Source organism: Salvia splendens, chromosome 17 (assembly GCF_004379255.2).
Source record: "Salvia splendens isolate huo1 chromosome 17, SspV2, whole genome shotgun sequence".
In the NCBI taxonomy this organism is placed as follows: Eukaryota; Viridiplantae; Streptophyta; class Magnoliopsida; order Lamiales; family Lamiaceae; genus Salvia; species Salvia splendens.
Window position 1 is genome coordinate 21,722,191 of NC_056048.1, and position 7,261 is coordinate 21,729,451.

Below are 7,261 nucleotides of genomic sequence, written 5' to 3' on the forward strand. Positions count from 1 at the left end.
GACCAACAAGAGGGGCATTCACATTCGGCTTCGCGTTTCGAATAAAAGCAAGAACCACTACAACTACACAAAATCAATTACTCGTACGAATCTTCTCTCATATCTCAAACCAATTCCATCTTCCAAACGTTCTCTTTGTTAACAAATGGGTAAATCAACAAAGAATATATACTTCAACGATGATATTCCAGAATTCTTCTTAGTATTTCCTATGGGTGCTTAAACGGTTCCTCGTTTTCAGTTAACCGGAACCGGCCGGTTAATTGAGGAACCGGGAACCGGAAAACCGGTTCCGGTTCCAACATTTTATATAAAATCGGTTCCTTTTCTAATCGAAACCGGCCGGTTCCTAACCGGGAACCGGATTACAATTCAATTTTATTTCTTTTGTAGTTTAACATACTAATAAATCTATCATATTGAATTAATATTGAATTGAAATAAAATAATTTGAAATATTGAGTGAAATGTTTAAACCATGTTACTTTGAATCTACAATTATTTATCCAATCCATTTTTTATGAACTAACTACTACGAGTAGAACATCGTAAGTTTTTTATAATTTATAAAACAACTATACAAATAAAATATCATTTCATACGATAGAAATTTAACTTTATAAAAAATTTATGTAACAATTCATTTAATATACGATTTTAATATGTGTGTGAATAATTTATTAACTATTCTGTATCAAACCAAAAAGTCACAACAAGATCTATTAGTATTGGAAATTCCATTGAATATTTATTTGCAAAAAAAAGGAAAACGGAATTCAATTTTAAAACACCTTTTTAAAAAAATGGTAAATTTAAAAATTCCTTTTTATTCAAGAATATCCAACATAAACTAGTCCGACCTACTATAATTGGCATCACTCTTACCCTTATATGAATATTATTGTACTGTTGGTTTATAGGTTTTGTGTATATATTTTAATTTTTAGTTATTATTTGTTATGTTTCCAGATGTTGAATTATTATTTTATTAGTATTGAATTATTTAAAATTATAAATAAATTCGGATTAAGCTTACATATCGGTTCTAGTTCCGGAACCGGAACCGACCGGTTCTTAACTGGCCTGTTCCAAACCGGAACCAGTCAGCTTCGGTTCTGGTTCTAGGATTTTTGAAAAATTGAAACCGGTTAACCGGTCAACCAGTCCGGTTAGAATCGGAACCGACTGCATAAGCAAGCCTAGTAATTCCCCTAGAAGAACAATAAAAAATGGTATGTATTTGTTAATCATCAATATACGCGTAGAAAGATCTTTTAAAGTAAAATATCATTTTTATTACAAATTGTTCTGTACTTTTAATTTTTTTTTCTAAATAGGATTAGTTGTATAATCTGGATACAAAAAATATGATTATTTTTATTTTGAATATTAAAACAGATCTTCCCAAGAAACTTTCAAAGATTATTTGGAGACAAGATTGGACCAACATGCACATTAGAAGATTGATTCGACAGAACAAGGGAAACAAAAATCACAACAACTTCAAATGCAAGAAAGATTATGCTTGGACGATGGATGGGGGATTTTTCGAATGCAATTGTATTATTTTTTTGGTGTTTTGTACGTATTCATCTAATTATAATATTATTTAATTACGCATTCATCTAATTATAATAGTAATGAATTAGTGAGTTGTCAATGGAGAATCCGTATGTATAGAATATTGAATATATTTTTAAATATTTGTGTCTAACTCTATAGTTGAGTTGAGTTTTTCGTGCATAGAGAATCTAAATTATTGCTATTGAGAATTTGAGATGCAGTTCATTATAGCGTATAATCTCAATATGAGTATCGTACAACCAAAGAGCAAATGAAAGTGCGTCCTATGTGTAATAATTGTGAAAGTTTAGAGGTACAGTTGTACCCCTTATCTATTCTACCTCAGCCACTGTATTAATGCAATTTTAGACTCTTCATTAATTATTTCGTTGACAATACTACAAAGAATTCAAATCCTTTTCACATACCAATCAATAAAAGCAAGAACCACTACAACTACACAAAATCAATTACTCGTATGAATCTTCTCTCATATCTCAAACCAATTCCATCTTCCAAACGTTCTCTTTGTTAACAAATGGGTAAATCAACAAAGAATATATACTTCAACGATGATATTCCAGAATTCTTCTTAGTATTTCCTAGGGGTGCTTAAACGGTTCCTCGTTTTCAGTTAACCGGAACCGGCAGGTTAATTGAGGAACCGGGAACCGGAAAACCGGTTCTGGTTCCAACATTTTATACAAAACCAATGGCTAAATCAACGAAGAATGTATACTTCAACGTTGATATTCCAGAATTCATCACGGTATTTCCTTGGGGTGCTTAAAAGGTTCCCCGATTCTCGGTTAACCAGAATCGGAACCGGGAACCAGAAAACCGGTTCTGGTTCCAACTTTTTATATAAAACCGGTTCCGGTCCTAATCGAAACCGACCGGTTCCTAACCAGAAACAGGATTACAATTCAATTTTATTTCTTTTATAATTTAACATACTAATAAATCTATCATATTGAATTAATATTGAATTGAAATAAAATAATTTGAAATATTGAGTGAATTTAAGATTCAAATAGAATTAAATATGCAAGCCCTGTTTTCTGAAGTATTTAAAATGTTTAAACCGTGATACTTTGAATCTAGAATTATTTCTCCTATCCATTTTTTATGAACTAACTACTACAAGTAGAACATCGTAAGTTTTTTTTTAATTTACAAAACAACTATACATATACAATATCATTTCATATGGTAGAAATTTAACTTTATAATATATTTATGTAACTATTCATTTAATATACGATTTTAATATGTGTATGAATAATTTATTAACTATTCCGTATCAAACCAAAAAGTCACAACAAGATCAATTAGTATTGGAAATTCCATTGAATATTTATTAGCAAAAAAAAAGGGAAATGGAATTCAATTTTAAAACACCCTTTTAAAAAATGGTAAATTTAAAAATTCCTTTTTTATAAAAGAATATCCAACATAAACTAGTCCGACCTACTACACTTGGCATCACTTTTACCCATATATCAATATTATTGTGTTGTTGGTTCGTATTTTTTGTGTATTTATTTGAATTTTTAGGTATTATTTGTTATATTTCCATATGTTGAATTATTATGTTATGAGTATTTAAGTATTTAGAATTAAAAATTAATTCGGATTGAAATTACATATCGGTTCTGGTTCCGGAACCGGAACCACCGGTTCCAAACAGGAACCAGTTGGCTCTGATCCCGGTTCCGGTTCTAGGCTTTTTGTAAAATTGTAAACCGATTAACCGGTCAACCAGTCCGGTTAGAACCGGAACCGACCGAATAAGTAGGCCTAGTATTTCCCCAAGAAGAACAATAAAAAAATGGTATGTATTTGTTAATCATCAATATACGCTAAGAAAGATCTTTTGAAGTAAAATATCATTTTTATTACAATTTGTTTTGTACTTTTAATTTTTTTTTTCTAAATAGAATTCTTTGTATAATCTGGATACACAAAATATAATTATTTCTATGTTGAATAATAAAACAGATCTTTCCCAGAAACATTCAACGATTATTTGGAGACAAGATTGGACCTACATGCACATTAGAGCATCCACATCCGTGCTCTTGCCAACGAGCACGGATGTGGGCCCGACCCCACTTTTTCTGCCTGCTCTTAGGCAAGAGCACAACACCCACATCCGTGCTCTTCCGCAAGGACGAGCCCAAGGGTCCCACCATTCTATTATTCAATTTAAATAAAAACATTTCCACAAAATTAAAATTCATTAAAAATACCCGGAATAATATTACAAATTACAATAAAATTAAAAATTACATAATTAAATTCCTAAAAAATAAAATCACATAATTAAAATCTTAAAAAATAAAAATTACATAATTAAAATCCTAAAAAATGAAAATTACATAATTAAACTACTAAAAAATAAAAATTACACAATTTAAGCGTAAAAATGCCCCCGGTGAAGACTAATCATCATCCGGCAATACCCCAACGTTCTTTGGAGACCCCGTATCATCGCCACATATGATCGAAGTTGCTCGGGGGTCATATTTGACCTATCGGCCAAATTGAGTTGGCCAAAAGCCCCCACAACGAGTTGGTGGGGGGTTGAGGTGGCACATAAGGAGCGGGAGCGGGTTCGGGATCGGGGGCGGATGGAGTCGCGGCGCGACGGCGGTTGGCGGCCGCCTTCTTCCTTCCTTGCGGTCGGCGTTGGGAACCGCTCGGGCCGGCATCGGTGCTACCCAAGTTAGCTCCAGGTAGTTGGCTAGCCACGTCTTCGGAGCTGGTGTCGGATAGGGATACTGACCTTGACCGTTTGGAGGAGCCGCTAGAAGAGGATGTTACGAACCCCTATACTTCGGATGCGACCGCGTCTCCTGCCAAATGTTGAGGTACTTGAACGGCTTGTAGTTCATGGATTGGTAGGTCGACAAGGCGGAACTGATGATGTCGACCTCGCTCCGGCCGCTCCCCACCGACCGCTCTTCCCGGAGGTAATACCCCTAGAACTTTTGGATTTCTTCGTTGGCTGGCGTTGCGGACCATACTCTCGTTGCGCTCGATTGTTCCAGTCGGCCGGTTTTCATTGTACCGACGACAGATGCGCCACCAATAATGATCGCTGGATTGGTTCGTGCCAATCTCCTGATCTTCGGAGATTGACAAGAACGCTTTAAACAATTGCTCCATCTCCGCCGGAGTGTAAGGTGTGCGGACACCGCGAGTAGGAGGAGTCCGAGTTTGGGAGGGGCTGCTCGACCTCGCTCTAGGCTCGAGTGTCCACCCGTATTGCCCTTCGGGGGAATCTTGGTCGTCGATCGGGTATGGCCGGTAGCCACCCGGAACTTTCGAACCTTGAGTTTGAGGAAGGGCCGAATATTCCATTTTCGGACTAGGAAACGGTTGTGAACCGAACCAATCGGAGTTCCAACCGTGGGAGCCCGGGGGTGATCACGTGGTCGGACATTGTTTTGTTGTAAGAGAAAGAGTGAATGAAAGATTGGATGAGAATTGAGAATGGAAATGAGAGAATTTGGATGATAATTGTGTAGTGTGGTGTGAATATTTGGTGTGGAAGTGGGAGTATTTATAGATGAAAATGTGTATTTTTGTGGAAAAAAATTGAAAAATAAATTAAAAGTGGGTAGAAAACGGATATAATTTTTTGGGAAGTGGGAATTTTTTTTTTATTTTTAATCGATTTTTTTAAATTAAAATCTGATTTTTAAAGAAAAAAAATTAAATTGCCAACGGCTTTAACGTTGGCCAATCACACGCTGCCACGTCGCCTAATCGCTAGCACGGATGAGCTCGATGCATCGAGCAGCGCCGTGCCAGCGGCGGACAGCGTCTCTGTGCCGCTGGCACGGACTGACGGACGACGTCCTGTTCGCCGTTGTAAATGCTAGATGATAGATTCGGCAAAACATGGGAAACAAAAATCACAACGACTTCAAATGCAAGATTATGCATGGACAATGGATGGGGGATTTTTCGAATGCAATTGTATTCTTTTTTAGTATTTTGTACGTATTCATCTAATTATAATATTAGTTAATTAGGCATTCATCTAATTATAATAGTAATGAATTAGTGAGTTGTCAATGGAGAATGCGTATGAATAGAATATTGAATATATTTTTAAATATTTGTGTTTATCTCTATAGTTGTGTTGGGTGAAAGACAACAGGGGTGCGTAGGTGTCGTTCAAGCAAGGATATATCCTACTGGTCAGGATAGAGATCCTAACTAAGCCTAGACCCTGGTTTCAAAGAATCCTCAACCCTCTTCTACTGGGTAGTATAGTGAAGGTAGGGGTCGAATCCCACAGAGATGGTGCGTTTAAACTACTGCGGTGATATTTGGAAAGGTTGGTTAGCTACCACGCTTGGGTTGAGTCTCTACCTAGACGGGAAATTAAGATGGTGTCCTACTGACTAGGAAGGGTGAATGGTGGTCGACATGTAGTAGTGTACGTGGAATTATGGTGGATGCGGTGTAACAGAAAATATGCAGAAAGTACTAGGTTACTATAATAGGCTAAACAGAAAAGCAGAGAATAAGTGGTAGTTGTGGTGACTAGGCTGACAGATCTGCAGGGTGTACTAAAGGTGAAGGACAAAAAGGAAAAAGCATCTAAAAAGCAAAGTGGTCCCAAACTTGGATATGGACATCATCTTCTTCAACAACCACAAATTAAAATCAGAAAACAAACCAGATTCAGCATCATAAAAACGCAGATTAATAACTCACGAACACAGATCTACAGTCAAAAATTCCAAATCGAAAATCAAACATCGAAATTGAAATCCCGCCTACTGATCAGCATGGAAAAAGACAAGAAACACATAACTGCACCTTGCATGAAACAAACCTCTATGAAATAACAGTAAACAGATCATGCTAACTCGAAGAAATAAACTACTGACTGGAAACACACGATTCGATACTCAAAACGACCAGAACCTCTAGATTTAACTAACTAGGCAGAAAAGAAAGAAAGCAGCTCGACAAACTGAACAGAAATCAACTTCATAGCACTAAACATTGTTCGGATCTTCAACAAAATACTTCAAAGAAGTGAAATTCAAAAGCAGCAAGATCCAACGTAAAGAATATGCAAGTAAATTAAACTACGAAAGCGAGATAAAAGTGTTTTTGCCACTCCGGGCGATGGAACTCCTAAACTATGATCTTGCTGGCTGGAATAAGGATGACTGGAACTCCGGGAACATCTGGGCGTTAGGTGATCATGGCTGCGGCGAGGCAAGAAGCGGGACACGGCTGAAAGACTGGTATTACCGAGAGAACTCTCTAGCTAAAGATGGTGGTGAATGAGTGAATGTGTCTCCTTTCTCTCTCCAAGTGGCTTTCTTTTATAGGGAGGCTTACCCTTGATTTTAGGGTAAAACCTTGCGGTGAGATGACTTCTTTGCCCTCAATTATGGGTAATCCGTCCCAGCTATCCGTCTTCTCCATCTCAAGCCGTTTCAGCACGAATACTGATCAGTATGAGATCATGCTGGCGCCCTTTTTCACCTGAACATTCCGAAACTTCCCTACTGGCTGGAACACTTAACATGCACACTTTGAGCAACTGTTTTGTAGATATAATCAATTTTGCACATCATACTGACCAGTAACCAAGGCCAAGAATACGACTTATCAAACTGCTCACACTTACCAAATGCTTGTCCTCAAGCGTGAAGAACAAACA